The following is a 23,462-nucleotide window of genomic DNA, read 5'->3' as shown; positions in this document are numbered from 1 at the left end:
AACGAAAACCGGCCCTATAAAGCTGTTTTGTGGCTTTGCTTTCTCATAGGTTGCTCTCTGGCCCACTTCCTTCCTTCACTCTTGCTGACTAGCCAAGAACCTCTTGATGAAATGTGGAGTCTGTAAATCTTTGAATGGAGTCAGGCAGGCTTCTAAGTGACAGTAGGCCTGAGCCTTTTCCTCTTGGTCAAAAGAACTGACTACCAAGTTCCCACATGCAATAGGGGAAGAAGGAGGGATAAGAAGGTCATTAACTCCTTGTGATACTGAAAAGCGTCATTCATTCAGTATCTCTACAGGGCCTAGCAATGTTCTTTGTTGGAGCCCCTGGTCCTAGTCTATCATGCAGCTGATAAATAATACATAGAAAACCTATTTCCAGAGAAGGAGCTGCCTCTTTAAAGGAATCAAGGGCTATATAATGCAAGCCCATACCAGCCGAGAGGAAATTGTTTCAAATATGTAAATGAAGTGCAGCACCAAACATCTCATGCCAAGACGCAGTGAATCTGACACATCATGTTATTAATAGGAAGGGTGCCTCAATTCATTGAGCTCTTAAAGGGTAATGCGGAAACATCAAAAGAAATTTGTTGGGGTGATTTGAAAAGCAGAACACTGCACCACAGCTAATTAGAATAATTATTTTCTGCAGTGCAAATTACTGGGAGCAAATTCACTGCAGTACATTTATGTGTATTTAATTATCATCAGGAACTGGAGTCAAGGGACTATATTTAATATGTTCTTAATGAAATAGCCAGAATTTGTGTATGTTTGCAAAGAACTTGTTATTTTGCCACAGCTGGATTCATTTATTTTAAATAAATCATTATGACAGATGCAGTTTCTATGCTACTGTACACTTGCCTATTTATTGCAAAGATCATGGTTTCGTTTGCACGGCTGGTTTATATCAAAGAAGTTCCCTCCATCCTGCCTGTGAGCTGTATGGTTTTGCATGTTGCAATGAGGAATTCGATGTAAAGAGACTCATATTATTTGAGCTGGGAATTAAGGGGTAGAGGGAATTGGAGGAATTTGATGATCCTCTGTGGAGAGGAAGGCTGGATGGTTTTAGGTTTGGTAATAGGATATGGAGCCTTATACTTGTGGGGTTCCAGTTTTAAGTCTCGTCTTACCTGCTAGTAAGGAAAAGCTGCCACAGTCTGATGGCTATTGGGTGGCTTATGCAAAAAGAGCTAGTGGTTTCACTTGAATTCCGAATGAATGAGACACAAAAAAATAACACAAACCCGCCATCACAAATAGCACTAACTGGCCCCTTGGATTAGTAAAGAGGCCATGGAAAGTGGAACTACCAATTTCACCCTATAGATGATTCCTTTCAGTTGGGATTCAGGCTTGCGATACCAGCCCTGTCTTAAAATAGGCTTTTGGAAGTCAATCCAGCCCTAAACTCACTACAAAGCTCTATAAGGTGACAAGAACCTTCTGTGATATAGAAGAAGCTGGGACTAGGTTTTTGGTCACCTCCAGCAATGAAGTTCCCAGAGAAGGGCAGGTGAGGGATACATCTGGTGGTCCTCTTTAGGGATCCGTGGGGAAGGCAATGCAGCCCTCATCGCTCAGTAGGGCCTTGGGATGTGCTCATCTGGTTGCAGTATTGCTTCTGAGTCAGACAATCCCATGGTCAAGGTCCTGCACTCCTCTCTTCTCTCTTGATGCCCACTATACACTGCTACATAGCTTAGGGCCTTTTCACACCCCCAGAGGTGCTCCCTTTTGCTGCTCTCTAGAGTGCCAGTTCCTGCAGAGTAGGAAGGAGAAGGTGGAGCCATACTGGCCAGCCAAGATGGCTGTACACACTAAGGAGTACATGCTGTGGTCTCCTAAGGGATGCCACTCTTGGCATGGGCCCATTGGGAATCTGGGACCCTCATTAATTGAGGCTGTGTGGCTCCACACCACTCCCAATGCAGGCCTTTCAAGTCCAAGCTGCCTGCCTTGGTCTCCCAGCTCTTGCCTAACACTTTAGGGGGATTAGCTTTTGACTAGGAACAATAACCTGATTGCACCTAGCCTTGTAACTAAAGCACAATTGTGACCATGTGATCGTTGATTAGTTCCTAAAATAAGAGAGGAGGCCAAGCGGGGCTCTGCAGTTGTCCAGGTACCTGTGTGCACTGTGCCAAGTGAAAAACAGAGTTGCAGTGTAATTAGTAACACAATCCAATACCAAGCACAGCATTTATTTCTTTTTCACTTGTAGATTCCAGCCCAAGTTGGGAAATGCAACAAACAAGCCATGGGTGGGTAGGGCAGGGAGGATGTTCTGATGACAAAATCATAAGCACAAGTGGTTTGTGTGCCCTCAGCACCTTATTCACAGTGTCCCTGTGCAGTATGGTATATAATTAATGGATCCTCTGAGGCTTCCTCTTCTGTTGTTCTGCTTTCCACTCCCCCAGGGCATCCTACTCTGTTATTTAGTTTAACAACATAATTAACAGAATTTGCAATTTGCCTCTCTGTCCATCCCCTAGGAATCCCTCTCCAGCTGCTCTCTGCTGTCCATTCAGGGGCCTTTTCTCTGCTGTGCTCTTTAATTCTGCTTCCAGGATGTTTTAAAAGTGTGTGTACGTATGTGGGGTAGGTGTACGTATGTGGGGTGGGTGGAATTCATTTTCAAGTCACAGTAGAATGAATTTTAAGAGCACCCTGAAGGTACAATTCTCTTCAGTGTTCTCTCATCTTTTGTCTTCTTCATTTCCCCTCCTCCCCAATAAAATTCTGCATAGACACAGAACCTCTGCTGTTGCTCTCAAGCTTTGTCCACACTAAGATTTTTAGGAAACTATCCTCCTTTGCTATAGCACCAGTGCAACACTGCTGGTGGTAGCAATGGTACCAACAAACTCATATAGGCTGACAACAGGCCTTTGCACGGCTGAATGGTAGAGAACTACCCTGAGCAGGGTCAGAAAACATTGTGATTAAAAAGCCAGTGGCCAGTCTACATTAATGCTTCTACTGGCCGAGCTGCACCAACATCACTGTTCCAGATTTCCCTCTAATCCTCAGTGTAGGTGCAATGCTAGAGGGAGTCATTTGAGCATATTAAACTATTCATTACGAACCACGTACCAAAGTGCTTATCATTCCAGATTGTTACAAACACATTTCAGCCAATGAGAGGCAAGTATTCCTACCAGTGGTAGATCTTCAGAATGTGCTATTCAAGAGTGATATCACATGGCACTGTTTCTGTTCCCTGATTGATTGACATCAGTTGGAGAGTGGAAGAGGCAGACATTAAGAAGAAGAAAGGCCACAAAGAATGGGAGAAGTGGTGGAGAGGCCTACAGTGCTGCCACAGGGTTGCCAACTCTCATGATTTTGTCACAAGTCTCGTGATCATTATTGTTTTCCTTAAAGCCCTAGCTCCTGGAGTCAAGTGGAGATGTGATGATTTCATCCTTCATTCTTAAAGAGAAATGAAGTTTCGAGCCATTGTGGCTGTGGAGAAAGATTCAAAATGCCACCCCAATGCACCTGAAAGGCTCAAAAAGCAGAAGGCAAATAAATAGAACCCCAAATGCTGCTGCAATCCTGCAGCTGACAACAGCAAAGGTTAAAAGTGTGTAAGTGCTGCACCCACAAATCAGCTTTACTTTTAAAATCACTTACTTTCTCATTCTGCTCCCAAACCCACAGTGACAATGTACAGAGGGTAGCTGGGTGCACACTGCAGGTATTTGGGCATGAACTTCGCAGGCATAAAAGCTGCTCACTAAACATTCTAGAGGAAAAATAAATTGGGCACAAAGCAAACGAGGGTTTGTGAACCTGGCTAAGTCAATCCGGCATTAACTCAGGTGCTGGTTGACACTGTTTCACAACGTTTTCTTATGGGATTGCCAGTGGACATAGCTTGTGGTACAGTGGCAGGAGCTGGGATCTGTGTGTGGATGGTAGGAAAGGGAAGCTGACACTACTGATGCCTATCCTGTATTGATTCTGGTTCTGAATAGAAAACATTTTCCAGACTACCCCTTTTGCAACTTCCAACAGGACCATCTGTCTGTTTAATATGTAAAAATCATTGTTTCTGGTTGTCACTTGTCCTTGGCATGTTGCTTGTCAGATCGTGATTTTAACCGAGGTACAATTCTGTCCCAGCCAAGAGCTATGTTAGGACTGCACAAATGAATGAAATGGCAGACAGAGATGCCTGCTGCCCCCCATCCCCATCATTCAAAGCAAACATCAGAGGAGGGATCATCTTTGATGTGGCTCTTGGGTCTGCAGCCTCAACAGAGGAATATTTAGAGCAACATTTACACAGTTCCTCAAGCCAGACACTTCAGTGAACACGTCACCCTCCCACAACTCTCTGTCCCCAACCCTGCTGCTGAGTGCTTTGGAACTAGAGCATTAAAGCTTTGTCGCAGATGCAGCTATGCCACTGGAGTAATCAAGAGCAACCTTGGCCTGTGGGGGGAAAAAAGAGAGGGAGAGGGGGAGGTATGTGTGTCCTTGATACAGCTGTTGTGAGAGATGCTGCTTCACGCCAACCAAGGTGCTTGCTGGGAAATGTTAGCTGGGCAATTAGAAGAAGTTAAGAGCAGGGATGAGAAGACACCAAGAGAAACACTGAGAAGGGGATGGCTTTGTGTCTGCAAACAAAGCTCTTTTTCTCACGGAGCTGCACCGGTCCCCTCCCAGACAAATTAAGTCAGTACAACACTTGCTCCTTTTAACACGGCTCCAGTAAATACAGATCAGACTCTCAAGGAGCATTCCTCTCTCTCTCTCTTATGACATAGGGGGCAGACTGCAAACTTTCTTCCCCTTTCTCTCTCTCCTCCACCCCCACTTCCCTTCTATCAAGGTTGCCAGGATCATCTTTGCCTAAACGTGCTACTGGAAAAACAGTTGAAAGATTTAGGGGAGAAAAAACAAACAAACCCCAAGCTGGCAAGAGGTGAAGTGTGTGTAATTGCTATTCCTTATGCGGTCCACTAAAGCTGCATGTTTTAACTATCTGAGGACAGCAAGGAGTTTTCTATTCTGAAACAGTCAAATATAATACAGTGGGATTTGTAGTTTCTCTCTTTAGTGGGAGCAGGGGGAACTAAGTGGTCTTCATTTTCACTGGGATTAGCTACATTTCCTTCTCCTTTCATGTTGACAACATGAGGTTTCATCAAGCCTCTGATTTTGCACTGCATAAAAATATAGAATTACAATCAAAGTGCAGAAGAGAGGGCTTGACCCTTACTTGCATTAAATTGCATTCGAAACAACATTCTTCAGCGAATGAGAGGCTAGTCTGGGGAGCCACTACAACAATGAGCAGTGCTGCCCTGGAAGCATTGCCCGCACAGCGTAGCTCTATTAATTGGTGCTGATTAGAGACCCTCTCACTATTACTTATTATAGGACGTTGGTTGTGATGCTCACATGTACAAACTCTGCAATCCCCTGGATTCGGCTAGGATAGTGCAACTCTGGCAACACGCTGAGAGACCAAGGGCTGCACTTAATTTACAGATAAATGTATAGAAGCTTTAACATGTTTGCTCACATGCCCATATGCTCATATGCTGACACATGTTTGCTCATATGCCCTCCTTTTGTTTTTCCTGGTTATTCAGCTTTGTCCTGCGAGCACAGTTTGATAGTGCATTTCAGGGAGCTGTTTGCTACATTTGGCCCCTGGACTGCCCTGCCAAGCTGCAACCAAGTTTGAAGTGTGCTCACTCCCTCTGGAATGGAGAGAACTGGCTTCCTACGGTGGTTGGAAGCATTGTGGCTTTTCTTTATACTTCATAACGTTGTTGAAGGGCAGGAGAATCTACTCACGCCTTGTTGTGTGTTGTGGTGTCTCTCACCATTTGCTCCTGCATTGTCTGGTGTAGCTCCCTATGTCCAGTAATGATCATGTTTTGATTTCCTAGACCCATGGAAAAATAGATATGCAAAATTAAACAGCTGAAAACTACCTACGGTGGAAGGGTGTATGGGCTAAGGTAGTTGGCATTGCTTTAAAGGATGCTGAACCAGACACAGTGGCTCTAGGGCAGTGTTTCCCAAACTTGGGATGCTGCTTGTGTAGGGAAAGCCCCTGGCGGGTGGGGCCTGTTTGTTTACCTGCTGCGTCTGCAGGTTCGGCTGATCACGGCTCCCACTGGCTGCGGTTTGCTGCTCCAGGCCAATGGGAGCTGCTGGAAGCGGTGGCCAGTATGTCCCTCAGCCCACGCCGCTTCCAGCAGCTCTCATTGGCCTGGAGCAGTGAATCACAGCCAGTGGGAGCTGCGATTGGCTGAACCTGTGGACGTGGCAGGTAAACAAACCGGCCCAGCCCACCAGGGGCTTTTCCTACACAAGCGCTGTCCCAAGTTTGGGAAACACTGTTCTAGGGCATAGCAGTGCCTCTCTCTGCACAGCTTTCTATTCCTTTAGTGCATTGTTAACATTGTAATGGTGGCCAAAAGTTTGCTAGGCACCTTCCAACACAGATTCCTGCCCGCAGGGGCTTACAAACGAATTCCAAGATATAACACCACTAGGGGTTACCAAGCAAAGGGGGTGGAGGTGCATGGTATGATGGAGTAAGCAATTGGCCTTGTTAGATAAATAGATAAGAATGAATACATAAAAGACTTAATCACCTAGTTCCTTGAAGGCACCATGGAAGAAGTGGCTCATTAGGTGGTCTGTAGTTCTATGGATTAATTCAGGAAGGGTGCTCCATGCATAGAAGGAAGGGTTGGAGAAAGCACTGCATCGCCTCCCAGGCTCATTCTGCATCATCTCAGCTACGATGGCCGCTCCAAGTATGTTGTGATTAACCCCTCTTCATTCCTAAATGGGCAAATGCTTTGTAAAAAAGGACATGTCCCTTTAAATTTCCCCCTCGACATGTTTCACCATGAGATCAGAGTGCCATGGGTCAAGCCAATCAGAGCACTAGACTTTCCTTTGTCTCTCATTTCCAAGTGCGGGAGTTTCATGCTGCTTGGAGTCACATAGCTCTTGCCTTACAGTCACTATTATTGGCAGCAGTTTGTTCCATTTAATTAGAGTTGAGGATTTAGGGAAAGTTGTTAATTTAAGGTTAAATAGCCCTGGCCACAAAATGCAGACCCAGATTTCAGGCACCTTGAAGATGGGAGTTCAGCCAGAAACTGAAGCTCCAGTACAAAAGAGCTACCAATGAGATTTGGAACAAGGGTGTTGGGTGGGAGTGAGGCTATAAACAGCCTTTACTCATGGGTGGCTGAAGCCCGGATTCCAGCATCAGTCCCATTCAAAGCCTGTGAAATGACCATCACAGCCAGCAGTTTGCAGAACAGAAGGGCTAACTGGCAGGGACAGCTGAAGGAGGGAAAGGCATGAGGATGAAAGGGAGAAGATGATCCTGCAAAGGAGTTGGGTGTGCAAACATTTGGTGTCCATGTGGCATACAGAAGCAGTGCTTTTTCTGCTCTGGCATTTCCTCCAGTAAAGTGAGGAGCAAAGCAGTTTGGCTGTTTGTCTGGACTGAGAGATGACAACACCATCACACACATTCTCTAATTTCCCCTCTCTACAATAGAATATATAATATCTGCAAAATGCCTAAATTAGTGGCTAACACCCCAATGAAATATCCAGAAGAAAATACATGTTTTTTTTCTATACAGGAAATAAAACTCTATTCATTGACTTTTAAAATTCCAGTCGCTGTGGCAACTGGACTCAGAGTTTAAAGTGGCTCTGTCTTCTATACATCATTGTTTAACTTTCAGTTGCTGGAGCAACAGATCGTTGGGAACAGCCAGCATGGTTGGGATTTCTCTTTCTTTCTTTCTTTCTTTCTTTCTTTCTTTCTTTCTTTCTTTCTTTAAGTCACTTTTCTTTGGGTCTCATTAGTGCCAATGTTCATTTGCTTTTCACTGAGGACACGCACTGTTGACATATGATGAGCAAGATGTCAGGCAGGGTTAGAAGAAATGGAGGTTAGGTCAAAGGCTCATGGCAAAGGGAGAATTCCTAGAAAAGATTTTTTAAAAATAAAAAATAGGAAGGAAAAGAATAAATTAATGTGTTATTTTGTGCCCTGCGATCTGAGGGTTGAAACATATGTAGCTCCAGCACCCCTGAGTGTCAGGATCTAGAAGTGTCTCACTTAACTTTTGGTGGTTATGAACCACATTGGTTTGTCCAAAGTGGAGACTTACCTAGGTCAGCAAGCTTGGAATATACTTCCCACAAGCTGAGTTTCCATTGAATATAACAACTTAAGGCAGTGCCTTAAAATCACTGCACATAATAACTGTTTAATACCACTTACATCTAATACCTTCCATCTGGAAAGACCCCAAAGTGTCTACTTCAATATAATTTATAGCCATATGCTTAATTTCATCCATCACTGAAATGTAGCCACCTCTGGGTGGCATGTAGTGGCTTTTAAACAGACCACAGCCAGGGCCGCCCAGAGGACTCAGGAGGCCTGGGGTCTTCCCGCTGCCGAATTGCCGCCAAAGACCTGGCACTTCGGTGGCAGGTCCTGAGGTGGAAGGACCCCCTACCACTGGTCTTCGGGACACTTTGGCGGCAGGTCCCGGAGCAGAAGGACCCCCCACTGCTGAATTGCCACCGAAGACCCGGAGCAAGTGAAGGAACCCGCTCCAGGGCCCTCGAAAAGCTCTCTTGCCCCAGGTCCTGGGGCAAATTGCCCCACTTGCCCCACCCTCTGGGCAGCCCTGACCACAGCAAAACCATATATCAGTTTAGGACAGGAAGTTAATAATATTATGGACCATCGGGGAAAAAAAGAAACAGTGCCCATTTGCCTTCTGCAAGAATCACTTCAGATGATTAAATGAAAGGTGTCATATACAAAGGCCCAGATTTTAAAAAAACCTTACCTCTCACAATTATTTAGGTGCCTAAATGGGATCTTTTGAAAATCTGGCCCCACTTGTGAGTGCTGAGCACTTGAAAATAAGTCCTTAAATTCTTTTTGAAAATCTGGCTCTAAATTTGCACCACTCAGGAAACAGAAATAATTACCTGTGTGATCAGGACAGGAAATACTAGCAAGAAAGAACTCAGGAAAGATCTTTTAAAAACAGTATGTGTAAAACAAGTCATGTGGCAATAAGTCAGCGCTTGACCTCAGAGAAGTGTCAGTGCTTTTCTGGAAGTGTTTTTATTATAGTTCTTCAGCCTTGTCACCTAATCAGAAGGTATGAGAGCTCTGTTTCATCTATATCAGGAGTAGGCAACCTATGGCACATGTGCCAAAGGCAGCACGCGAGCTGATTTTCAGTGGCACTCACACTGCCGGGGTCCTGGCCACCGGTTTGGGGGGCTCTGCATTTTAATTTAATTTTAAATGAAGCTTGTTAAACATTTTAAAAATCTTATTTACTTTACATACAATAGTTTAGTTCTATATTATAGGCTTACAGAAGGAGACCTTCTAAAAACGTTAAAATGTATTATCGGCACGCGAAACCTTAAATCAGAGTGAATAAATGAAGACTCGGCACACCACTTCTGAAAGGTTGCCTACCCTGATATATATCCATAAACATTGTTTCATGATAACACGTACCACATTGTGACTTCCAAGATTCTGTGCACTGTAGCCATAATGTTGGAAGGCGTCTGCTGGGCTTAATTCTGGATTACTTGTACACTCCAAACCTCCGCTGGAATAATGGGGGTTTGGGGTTTATGTGGAATCAATGAGATGCAGGAATGGTGATGGTGGTAAAACACAGCTCCACAAATTTTACTGCCACATAATTGCTCCTTGCTATATGATGGTGAAATACACAAGCATGTATATTTGATCTATTATAATAACAAGAGCTGGTAACATTTTTCCAAATTTGGAGTTTGATTAATTTTTTTGTTGAAAATTTGATTTCTGGCTGAAAAAAAAAAGTTTGACAAAATGGTCATGTTTTTTTCCAACCAATTCCAGTAAAAACTTATTTAGTATGAAAGCTGTATGTAAAACGATTGCCACTATGGGTACTATATTAGGAATACAGGTAAGAAATCTGAGCAAATGAAATGGCAGGAATTGTTGTGGAAGGATTAGATTCTACCCCACACTGCTGCCACTGGCTCTGTAACCTTGTGCAAATCACTCAACTTCTCTGTTCCTTAATTTATCCCTCTGTAAAGTGGGTACAGCAATAGAATGATGAATTAGCTAATGCATATGTGGCACCAGTGGACGTAATCAAAGCTGCTCAACTGAGTGTCACGGGACCAGTACAACTAACAGAAATTCCCCTTTAACCCACGTGGAAAGGGACTGTGCTGAGTTCTGTCACTGATGCCACCATGACATTTTGAGTGGCCCCAGCGTGTGCAGCATAGTGGCACCCCTGAAGGACTAGGTGGCCATTAATGCTTAAGCGCACTTTACTGAACTCAGAGCTCTTCAGGGCAAGGGCTATGGTGTTCCTATGGTTTTTATACAGTATCTAGCACAATGGGCCCTAGATTTCCTGTGCTGGCTTATTGTTAATCCCAATAACAGTCATACGCCACAGAGGGGGGCCTTAGGAGAATTAACTCAGGGTATGTCTACATCTACAATTTTGCAGCGCTGGTTGTTACAGCTGTATTAGTACAGCTGTATAGGGCCAGCGCTGCAGAGTGGTCACACTTACAGCAACCAGCGCTGCAAGTGGTGTTATATGTGGCCACACTGCAGCGCTGTTGGGCGGCTTCAAGGGGGGTTAGAGGAACGCGAGAGCAAACCGCGGGGAAGCAGGTCTCCTTCCCCGCGGTTTGCTCCAGTGTTCCCCGAACACCCCCCCCCAGCAGGTCTCCTTCCCAGCGGTTTGCTCCGGTGTTTTTTGAACCCCCGTGCAAGCAGATCTCCTTCCCCACGGTGTGCTGTTGCGTTCCCCGAACCCCCCTGCAAACCGCGGGGAAGGAGATCTGCTTGCACGGGGGTTAGGGGAATGCGAGAGCAAACAGTGGGGAAGGAGGCCTGCTTCCCCGCGGTTTGCTCTCGCGTTCCCCGAACCCCCCTGCAAACCACGGGGAAGGAGATCTGCTTGCACTGGGGTTAGGGGAATGCGAGAGCAAACCACGGGGAAGGATACCTGCTTCCCTGCGGTTTGCTCTCGCGTTCCCCGAACCCCCCTGCAAACCGCGGGGAAGGAGACCTGCTTGATTACCAGAGAGGCTTCCTCTGGTATGCTGGGATACCTGTTTACTCCACGGAGGTCAAGAAAAACGCTGGTGAGTGTTTACACCTGATGACCAGCGCTGGATCACCAGCACTGGATCCTCTACACCCGACTTTCAACGGGTGTACGGCCAGCGCTGCAAACAGGGAGTTGCAGCGCTGGTGATGCCCTGCAGATGTGTACACCTCCTAAGTTGCAGCGCTATAACTCCCTCACCAGCGCTGCAACTTTGTGGTGTAGACAAGGCCTCACTTTCTAAAGTGATTAGTGTTTGCAGATGCTTAGCTGAAGCTAATTGCTAACTATTCTGACCCTGATCTTTGCACTCCTCCAGTTTTGAGTTTCACACTGCTTCTTAGAATTAAGCTGACAGGCAAGGTCTGAAACCTACAACAAGAGCATGCCTGGAGGTAGGATGACGATATTCACTGGAATATATTTTTGGCATTATCCACTAAATTAGTAATAAGTAAAATGACAAATCTGGGGCACTTTTTTGGGCAAACTTTTTTTTCTTAAACCTGAACGCTGAACTCAAATACCGCTCTTTCATAAGGATAAGCGTGGGCCTGATTTGTTGAGGAAGTTATATAGGATTTGAGTTTGCATCAGAAAGTCAGGAACAGCTCTGCACAATCCTTTTGGATGACACTGATTTAATTAAGTATAAAATAAATTGAAGCTTTTAAAAGGGATGGGCTTGAAAGTTAAACTAAGGAAAGTAAAATTGGAGAAATAAAAACAAAAAACAAAAGAAACTTTCGGTGTCAGAATCATGGAAACCCTATTAAGGACTGTTCAAGAACCAGAACTTTACTTGTCCTGGAAATTCCTGTTAATTTGTTTGACTAGCATTACACACACACATATTTTGGTTTAAACGATACACCCTCGTTGCCCACAATCTACATGGAATTCAAGTTAACAAATATACATGCCTCAAAGTCTACACAAAGTCAGCCACAAATATGCAGGCAGGAACTCTGGTAGCTCTGGTTGCTCACGGTCCGAGTTAGCTATTGCAACCATTTATACTGCGCTCAGATAATTTGTTCTTAAATGCTGCACACACACACACTGTGGTTCAGATGTGGTTTGGAAAGCTATAAAATGGGATTTAAGCTGGCTCTGGCCCTACTTCTAAATTTGTGGCTCAGTTTAGGGCTCAGATATATACACTCATGAGCATAGTCATATCCCAGCCTTCACCTAGTATTTAGAATAGCTGTATGCCGGAGAGGCTAAAAGTCAGAGGCAGCTGTTTACTGCAGAATGTGCACATGATCCTGTACTTGGAATAAGCTATTCTGTATGCCTATACTAGAATGACTCACATTTAAGTTCTAGCCTGAATAATTCATGCATTTGAAAACACTCATATAGTATTTGGGTTTTCACTAAATATATAATTTTATTTAAAAAAATGCCTTGGACCAAAAAAACAAAACAAACCCAAAAAACCATTCTCTTGTGCTTTGAATTTCGGTCTCCTTTGGGAAAGCTGTTCAGTGCAGTCACTGACATCGGAGTCTGACACTGTCATAGTGAAATCTCGGGGTACCCAAACTCAAGTCCTGGGGGGAGATCCTCAGCAGATCCTCTGTTGACTTCAATGGAGCTACAATAATTTACACTAGCTGAGGACCAGCCCTATGACTCTTTAATAGTCCTGCAAGCTTCTGTGAGAGACTTGTGAAGACTCGGTCTGTCCCATAAAAAATCAGGGATAGTTTCAAGGGGATTGGCATTAAATTCAAGGCACCATGTTTCCAAGGATGGTGGCTCACTGAAGCCCCATGCAGACAGAAGTCCAATTCTGAGCTTGAGTCTAACTCTCTTGTCCTCCCCTGGCGTCACCAGCAATGCGTGAGCTCTGTTCACTAGCAGACTCTGAGAAGAAACATTTTATAGACAGAGGTTCTGCTGCTAGTTAACCAGAGCAAACAAAGTGACACCATTTATTTTAAAGAAGTTCCTCTGGAGTAATTGACATGAGAATCTGGCCCCCTTAAATTAGCTCCTCCAAAGGATTAGTTTCTTCTAGAGAGACTTTTGAATTACTGCAGTCAAGTAATAGAGCGTAATATGTTGCAATACTTCCTTTTGCCCCATTATTTTCTCACAGCCAGGTCACTCCAAGCTCTGCTATCTGCTTAGATCTTTTACTTCCTTTCTGAAAATGTAGATGATCATGTTGACTGTGAAACTGACATTTAGATTGTAAGTTCCTTGCGGGCAGAGACTACCTTTTTGGTCTACGTTTGTACAACACAGTGGGGTCCTGGTGGACGATTAGGACCCCGAGGTGCTACAACAATACAAATAACAACAATATAATAGTACACTTTCAACTAGACACCGCATTCTTATCCACTTCCTGTCCTAAACTGCTTTCTGCTGTTCAAAGCTTCTGCTTTCCACCCTAGTGCTTCTATGAGACCCCATCTTACATTCCTCCTATGAAAAGATTTGGTTTTTTATATTATTTCATCCAAATCACATTTTCTTTCTCTCCCATTTTTGTAACATACAGATAAAAGTCTATTACTTTTGTGCTTTTTGCCACGAGATGTTAGTGCCACCTTTCCTAATTAACTGATTAATGCACTTGCACTTTGTCTAACATATCAACTGCTTACGTTAACTGCCTATTGTGTATGCTTAACAAAAGACTTTGCTCTCTTTGTCTTTTGGCTCTGGGATTAATGCCAATTCATGATTGCAATAATGTAATCTCTTCTGAATATTTGAAGGATTGAAAAAAGGATTTTGCAAATGAAATAGATTAATCTATACAGCGAGAGGGGGAAAAACTCGTGCTTTTTAATTAGACCTTGAGAGTAGTTTCCCTTAAAGCAACATGATCAAAGTAAGGAACAGCATTGACCTACCTTGATAGTGTTATCATATAACAGGCCTTTCTTTCAGGCTGTTCCTGGCCAAGATTTTCAGAAGTGACTCTTGAGTACTTCAGTTTATGGGTACTTGATAGAAGGGTCCTTGCCACTTTCTGAAAATCAAGACCGCCTGAGGATGTCTCAGGTTGGGCACCAACTGAGTCAACTGCCAGCTCCATAGTACACCAGAACATTGATTTTGCTTTTCAGACAAATACTGGCTATATCCCTAAGTGAATTTTATTATAAAATTGCAACTAGAAAAAGTGACAGGTTTCAGAATAGCAGCCGTGTTAGTCTGTATCCGCAAAATGAACAGGAGTTCTTGTGGCACCTTACCGCTGAAATAAATGTTAGTCTCTAAGGTGCCACAAGTACTCCTGTTCTTTTAACTAGAAAAAGATTATTTTAAGGTTATTTTATTCATCTCATGGATAATAGAAGAACGTTCTCTATGGGGTATTCACAGATGATTAAATGACTGAAACAACAGGGCTTCGTATATGTCTCCTGGGGAAACCTTTCACAGCCTAATAGATTTCACCATTAGGAAATGTTTCCTGATAGTCAGTCTACATTTTCTTGGTGACACTTCATTCCCTTTTGAGAGTTAATTAACACCTTCTTGAACTTAAATGATTCCTTTTCTTTCCCTTCAAACAGATGGTTATCAGGCACCTCCAGGAGACCTGATCCAGAGCCCATGGCAGTCAATGGTAGGACTTACATTGACTTCAGTGCTTTTGGACCTGACCTGAGTCTTGATTTTCTATCCTAGTTATGTATACTGAAATTTGTAAACTTGCCTTTAAAATTAGTCATCATACTGGTTTTGGTTACTCCTCTCTATATTCCTTCTAATTTTTTTTTATATACTTTTGTACTGAATTTCCTAGAATTTACAGTTCTTGTTGTATCCCTCAGACAATATGACCAGTTTTCCTATTCTGCAGCTGCAAACAAGCTTTAAAATCTTTTGGGGATTTCTTGCCAGTTAATAATTCCCAAATCTCACTTTAGTCCATCTTCTGCATGTTTCTTATGCTTAAATCTGGACAGCATTATCCAGGTCAGGACTATCCTGTCAAATTGTAGGAGAGTAATTAGCCATTGGAACAATTTGCCACGGGTCATGGTGGCTTCTCCATCACAAACAATTTTTAAATGAAGATTGGGTGTTTTTCTAAAAGATCTGCTCTGGGAATTATTTTGGGGACGTTCTATGGCCTGTGTTATACAGGAGGTCAGAGAGGATGATGACAACGGTTCCTTCTGGCCTTGGAATCTATGAATATGAAATGGAGGCCAGATGGGGATGCTCTGTAACAAGGTTTCTTACAGTTTTTTTTAGATGGGCCACACTGTCCTTTAGCAAAAAATAATGAGGAGTACTTATGGCACCTTAGAGACTAACAAATTTATTTAGGCATAAGCTTTTGTGGGCTAAAACCCAAGCCATCGGATGCATGCAGTAGAAAATACAGTAGGTAGATATATATATATATATACACAAAGAACATGAAAAAAATGAGTGCTGCCATACCAACTCTAATGAGACTCGTCAATTAAGGTGGGCTATTATCAGCAGGAGAAAAAAAACTTTTGTAATGATACTCAGGATGGCCCATTTCAAACAGTTGACAAGAAGGTATGAGTAACAGTAGGGATAAAATTAGCATGGGGAAATAGTTTTTACAATGACCCATCCACTCCCAGACTTTATTCAAGCCTAATATAATTGTGTCCAGTTTGCTGATACAGACTAACATGGCTACCACTCTGAAAAGGGTCTTTTAGGAATACATTCTAATATCCTTTACATCTAAAATAGGAAAAGTAACTGTAATTGATACCAAAGCATAGGTTTAAAAAACTGCCAAGCCACGACCACTAACTGGACATATTTCCTGCATCAGTGTTTCCCAAACTTGGGACACCACTTGTGTAGGGAAAGTCCCTGGTGGGCCGGGCCAGTTTGTTTACCTGCCGTGTCCGCAGGTCCAGCCGATCGTGGCTCCCACTGGCCGCGGTTCACTGCTCCAGGCCAATGGGAGCTGCTGGAAGCGGCTCGGGCCGAGGGACTTACTGGCTGCCACTTCCAGCAGCTCCCATTGGTGTGGAGCAGAGAACCGCGGCCAGTGAGAGCCACAATCGGCTGGACCTGCGGACACGGCAGGTAAACAAACCTGCCCCGCCCGCTAGGGGCTTTCTCTGCACAAATGGCATCCCAAGTTTGGGAAACGCTGGGTTATAGGATGTAAAAAGATGAGAACCACTAATCTAAAACATTTTCAAACATTTGGTGTTGAGTACTGGGAAAAAGACTTGAGGAACTTGTCTCAACTAAATTGGTTCACCCAATCCAAGCAGTAGCTTGGTCTGGAGGGGTTCACCCTTTCTTAGCTCTGTTGTCCACTTGTGCTGCCATACTTAGGCTCGGTCAGGAGATCAAGAACGGCGTGTCTTATTGAATGAACTTACAGCCTCTCATCTGAACACTGTCACTTGCCAGACCCTGTTGCATTTCTTCAATGCAGCTTTTTCTGTTACAGCTTAACAACTTAATGTATAGTCCGTGGAGAGAAGAGCTTGCAATCACGGGCTCTTTCAGGCAAGAAGAAGCACGTGCTATGTGTTAGGGATTCTTGTCTGGATGTAGCTGTTTAAATTATTCCAAGAGCTTTATTCACTCCTAACTAGAATTTGCAATCTCGAAAATCTCTTCTAACCTTCGGATAGAACTTGCAATCAAGGACCCAGCCACTCATGCGTCTTAAAGATCTTCTGTCACATTCTGTAAGAGTTTGTAGAATTAGCCCCAGTATCCTGTGCAAACTCTGCTTTGGATACTTACACTCTGCCTCACCAAGACCTCTCTGGATATTTAGCATGATGCTGCCTTTCACTTCCAATTCCATCTTAGTGTTGACAGGGCTTAGCTGGTGGCTGAGTTCCAAGGCGAAGAGGGAAAGGGGGAAGCTGAGTTTCAAATGGTGGATGAAGTTATCCCTTTATTTCCAATCTGTAAAAGGCCGGGGGGTCTTTTGGGATGAAAGGGGCTATATAAATGTTATTACTAGTAATTAGAGCTGGTTGGGAAAATTCAGACAGAATGATTTTCTGTTGGAGAATGCAGTTTTGTCAAAGCTGAAATGCTTTGTGAAACTACCAATTTTGCCAAATTTTCACTGCAGAAGTAAAAAAAAAATCCCAACAATGTCAAAATAGGACATTTTGACATTCTTGGAATACAATTTTTTATATGAATTTAAATTTTTTTTGTTTTATATTATGTATTATAATTATAATTATTTAGAATAATTTATAAATTTTAAATTAAAAGAGACAAAATTGAAATGAAATGTTTTGATTGATCAGCAATTAATTTTTCCTGGAATTTTCTTATGTGGAGAATTTTGAAATTTTAGGTTTTCATTCTTAACCAGATTGAAGGCAAATGTTGAAATCTTGAAATCCTGTGTAAAATGGAACTTCTGTCCTTGGCACAGCTCTTTTAGTAATATAAATAATAAAATAATATTCCAGTCAGAATAAATAACCAGATATAAAAAAATTGCCTTAAATTACTTACTCATCTTCTTTCCAAAATAAGAAAAAGTTGTTATTTATCTAGAAGATCTCAAAGGGGAAGCAGTTATGTGTCAGATAAAATTTATTGAAAAATTGTCCTAAAATAATGTAAAAGGGAAATACTCCAGGAAAAGGATAATCAGAAAAACACTATCTAACATGTATAGAATGCTCTTCAATCAACATGATCCTTCAAATGCTTTACATACATTATCTTCAGGAATAATTTCCCTATTGCAGAAATGCAGCCATCTCTAGGGTGGATAATGGTTATGTTCAATGGCATACAGCAGTGTTTCCCAAATTTGGGACACCGCTTGTGTAGGGAAAGGCACTGGCTGGCCGGGCCAGTTTGTTTTCCTGCCAAGTATGCAGGTCTGGCTGATTGCGGCTCCCACTGGCCACGATTCACTGCTCCAGGCCAACGGGAGCTGCTGGAAGCGGCGCGGGCCAAGGGATGTACTGGCTGCCGCTTCCAGTAGCTCCCATTGGCCTGGAGCAGTGAAGCTCGGCCAGTGGGAGCCATGATCGGTCAGACTTGCGGACGCGGCAAGTAAACAAACCAGCCTGGCCCGCCAGGGGCTTTCCCTACACAAGCGGTGTCCCAAGTTTGGGAAACACTGGCATAAGGTAACAATAGAGTGGAAGAAGTGAAGTAAAATGTCATATCCCACTGAAACTGCAAGGGGGAATTGATGGTGACAGAACATACTACATTTAGTATCCCCTATAGCTAATAACACCTCTCCTGCAAAAACTGCCATGGTATCTCATTGGGGCTTGGTTTTAAGTCTCATCCAAAACGAAAACATTTCCAACAGTACAAAGCTCCCTAACATTAAGCTGGGGCACTAGCTCAGAAATGATTCAGGGGGAAGAGTGCCATCTATTGAACTACCCATTCTAGCAGCTGAGTTTTTCTTGGAAGACTCTTAGCTGAGGCTTCCAAAGAAGCAGGGTTGTCCCAGGGTAGCTCGTGAGGCTTGCTATTATAGCCCAACGTGGAATGCAAGCAGGCAATGATATGCTGCTTCTATTTTAATGAGGAGCTCTAATCAAAATGTTCCCTTTGGCTGTTGCAAATTCCAGTTACTGGAGGAAGTCTGTGTGTGTGACTGTAGAGAGGGGGCGATGGATTTGGGAATATATTATAATGTTTTCCCATTTATACAAACCATTTTTCATAACCAGCAAGGGAGAATAACTCCTGTGGCAAACGACCTCACACTAAGCATATTTTTCTAAAAATGTTTACACTTTTTTTCCTGACAAATTTCCTGACTTTATTGATAGCACATCACAGTGATTGACCTGTGTAATTTGAACTCTCTCTGTGTGTGTGTGTGTGTACTGTGGCTCACCGAAAATTATTCATATGTGTTCCATGTTATTTATTTGTATTCACTAGCACCCAAAGGCCCTAATCAGGCATCAGGCCCTTATTGCTCTAGGTGCTTTACACACACATAATAAAAAGAGAGTCCCTGTCCCAAACAATTTAAAATGTCTATATAATGGGTCACCTCTGGGACAGATTATTTAGTAGGGCAGAGAGAAGGATGTTGGAAGTGAAAACTCCACCAGATGCAGGGAATTTGTCTCAAGTCTCCACTGAATTAGGTGGTTGAATTTTAACACTGGTCTCCTATGGTACTCAAGAGGCCCCTCCAGCCGATCGGTGGCTACAGTCGAACATCCAGCAGTAGAAACCAAATGAAGCATTTGGAAAAAGAAACAGAACACTTTTAATCGATGTTCTCAAGCATCACAATGGAGGTGATATTAGAATGCTGGTGCATTTATGGCAGAGCATCACATTCACACCTCGTCACTGTTCATGCTGATTGAAAGTGCAGATTGAGAAGGTGATAGATTTCCTCTTTGCTACTGTACAAACATTCCTACAATCTCAAGAATGGATATACTGCAAAGCTTTCTCCGTGGCTCACACATACACCTACTGTGATCATGTCACTCACCTTTATGGACCTCCAGGGAGAAAACTATGCAACATCGGAACGACAACTGAGCTGAAGGTGGAGCAGAAGCACAGTAACCCAAAACAAAATGGATACAATCAATTTTTGAAGTGTCACCCTCTATAACCGCTGGGATGGTGGGCAAAGCAGACCAAAACAATAAAAGCTCTACTTCCTTAGTTGAGGGAGGGGCAACAAGACTCAGAACTTAACAAAGTGTGTGGGACAAAAAATGAACAAACAAGGACAGAGGAGGCAGTTCATATGGTCAAAAGCAAGGAACCAGAAGGGGATACTGTGACCTTGTCTACACTGCAATAACACACCCCATGGCTGGCCCGTGTCAGCTGACTCAGGATCACAGGGCCTGGGCTGTCGGGTTATAAAGTTGCAGTGTAGATGTCCAGGCTTGGGCAGGAGTCTGGGCACTGGGACCATCTCCATTCATGGGGTCTCAGAGCCCAGGCTCCGATCTGAGCCTGGACATCTACACTGCAGTTTTATAGCCCAGTGGCCCGAGTCAGCTAACACAGGCCAGCTACAGGTGTTTTATACCCAGGGCAGAGAATCACAGACAACGCCCGCTGCTGTGAGAAGGATTCCAAGACAACAGTGGACATGATCCAGAGCAACTCTGCCTGGATGTATGACTGGACAAGGTACCAGAAAAAAGTCCCTGTAGTCACAAAGAACAACCACCCCTTTCAGCTTCCCTCTCCTGCATTAATGGATGGGCCTCTTGACTAGTGACATGCAGAGGTTGATGGGGAGGTCTTGGGACTTAGTGACATCTCTGGAGAATGAAACTCTCTGTTGAGTGAATGGAAACAGCACAGGAAGTCACAATGCAATATACTCCTCTCTCCCTTCCCAGAATGCCTCAACCAATAAAGATTCTTCCTCTAGCAAGGAGAAGAGTCCAGTTCTGGTCCGATTCAATCTTTGGCCTCTCTGCTGGAATTCTGATCATGGTGCATTACTCCATCTTTTCTAGGGTGACCAGGTGTCCCTATAAAATCAAGACAGTCCCTATATTCAGAACTTTGTCATATATAGGTGCCAATTACCCCCCCATCCCGATTTTTTTACACTTGCTGTCTGGTCACCCTAACCTTTTCTCATGCAGGGGTGATGGGCAGTTTGAAGAGAAGGGCCTGGGTGAGAGGAGAAGGGGCTAGATATTTATTGCCATATAATAGCACAAGCAGTTATACTGGATAATAAGAATGACTTGTCAATTTGAAAGGATGCCCAGAACAATGCAGGAAGCACGAGGTAGGTATACTGTGCTCTTCTGAAGAAGAGAGATGGGGTTCCCATCAGGAATGGACATTTTTGCTAGACATGTTCCACCCACCTACACAAAGTACCTAATCTGTTGGTATTGGGACAGCATCTTGGGATTTTGGATTTCTGGGGCAGTGCTTCAGGGAAAGACAATGTGACATCTGCCAATAGAGACTGCCAGTGGAACAAGCTCAGAACAACTTACGTTGGTTTATTCAGACAGGGAGGCTGCCACCTGGCTTACCTGGCACAGGTGATGGGCAGAAGGCTCCTAATTTGACAGTTGGCTGTGAAACATAGTTCAGCCAGCCCTGCAGGCTCATTTTTAGAATCCACAGGACTACAGCTGAGACCAGGGCCCATCTCAGAGTCACAGATATTGCACACAGAGTCATGAGAGAAGAGAGAACATCTGGTGTCTCCAACATGTTCTGTTGCTAACAGATGATGATGGCAGAGAAGCAGAGATCTCTTGGCAGGATTTCAAAAGTGTATTGAAATGGAGGGGATAGAAGGACTGGTGAGCATTGTATGGGCCTCATTCTATGAAAAAGCAGGAGGGTCTGGGGACAAGGCTGGCTGAGAGAAGGTGTCATATATGATGGGACACTCAGCCAGAGGAAGAGACCCAAAGGGTAAGTCTGATTTCTTACCAATTAATGTGCAGAGGTGCTCCAATGCAGTGGTTTCATGTGGGTTCCCAGATCTGCCTGCATCATCCATGCCTTTCGGTATGAAGGGATTTCAGGGCTGGCTCACTGATATTTTTCACCAACTCTCCCTCCACCCATCCCATGCACATCTTAATCAAAGTTATAATTTTATTTCAGACTTTTAAATAAAAGAGTGAGTTGCCTATTGCCTTTGTAACAAGGTGCTATCTAAAGGCTTGTCTACATGGGGATCATCAGGAAAATAATCTGAATTAATTGAAGATATGAATTTAAAATGGGTTAGTCAAACTGCATTAAACCCTTGTGTGGACACTCTCTGAATTAAGAAAAAACGAATTATGGCCACTTTAATTCTGAATGAGAGTGTGCACAGAGGGGTTCAATGCAGTTTAATTCACTTTAAATTCACACATTCATTTTCCTGAATGTCCCTGTGTAGACAAGAGTAAAGGTGGTCTGAAGTTTGCTGGCTTGAGAAGCATGCAAAAAGAATGTCTATCTAAAACAGTGTTTCACAAACTGGGGCCACCGCTTGTGTAGGGAAAGCCCCTGGCGGGCCGGGCCGGTTTGTTTACCTGCCCCGTCCTCAGGTACAGCTGATCGCGGCTCCCACTGGCCGTGATTCGCTGCTTCAGGCCAATGGGAGCTGCTGGAAGCGGTGCGGGCCGAGGGATGTATAAAATAATCTTCAGCCCAGATCTCTGTCTCACACCTACAGTCATCTATGGTCAATTCTCTAGTGGTGTAAATTGGCAGAGCTCCATTTTCTCCTCCCAAAAATCAATTTAATTAAAAATGCCTTCTGATGTGTCTTTGTTTAGCAATAATGTTAATCTGAGAAGGTGTTATGGCAGGAAAACAATTCCCTCCTTAAAAAAAAACAACATTGGCTCAACCTTACTAAAAAAGTTGGGACAATAAATGTATTGTTCTCTGAGAACCTTTTGTCCTGCCAATACATTTGCTCTCAGGAACCACTTAGGTAGAAAAGAAAAGAGAAAAAAAGCTAACGATGTTCACAAGCATAAATTGGCGAAATAAGTAAGAAGGATGAGTTAACTGGAAACTCATCTGATAAAATAAGGTCACCTTCTTCCATACTCTCTACCCAACGTCCCCAAAAAACATGAAAAAAACCCAACCCCTAAACTTCTGTGGTGCTGCAGAAGGTCTACACTGAGTCAGGACTTTGGTCCAAATTCAGTAAAGCACATATGCACATTGTGCTTACTTTTAAATTGGAGTTTAAATCCAAATAAAGTCAACTGGGCTTTTGAAACATTCTTATAAGAACGTCACTCAGCCAAACAGAGAACAGAAATAATACAATGAGACCAATCCAGAAGCAGATAAAGAGGCAATAAGTAGCTGAACAGCTGATTTGTAATGGATTATTTGGTCAGCTCCAGACTTGAATATTTGCTGAAGCTTTGGCAGGACCGGCGCTAGAGTGTTTCGCGCCCTAGGCGCACGGCCATTTCGCCGCCCCACGCACCGCTCCCGCGGCTCCGGTGGAGTTGCCGCAGCCATTTCTGCGGAGGGTCTGTTGGTCTGCGGCTCCTGTGGAGCTGCCGCAGCCGTGCCTGCGGGAGGTCCACCAGAGCCGCGCGGGACCAACCGACAGTCCGCAGGCATGACTTTGGCAGCTCCACCGGAGCTGCCTGCCCCCCTTCCCCCCCCCCCAAATCCTGGCACCCTAGGCGATTACCTAGTTCGCCTCAATGGAAGCTGCGGCCCTGAGTTTTGGTCCTGACTAGTTTCCACATGTTTACTGGAGTTCCTCCTGGTTTTTCATGTTCCCCATGTCCAAATTAGAATATCTCCTCTGTTATTAACTCTCATGCTGACCTCTTGTTG

Source organism: Gopherus evgoodei, chromosome 10 (genome assembly GCF_007399415.2).
Source record: "Gopherus evgoodei ecotype Sinaloan lineage chromosome 10, rGopEvg1_v1.p, whole genome shotgun sequence".
Classification (NCBI taxonomy): Eukaryota; Metazoa; Chordata; order Testudines; family Testudinidae; genus Gopherus; species Gopherus evgoodei.
Note: the sequence above shows the minus strand (reverse complement) of the source record.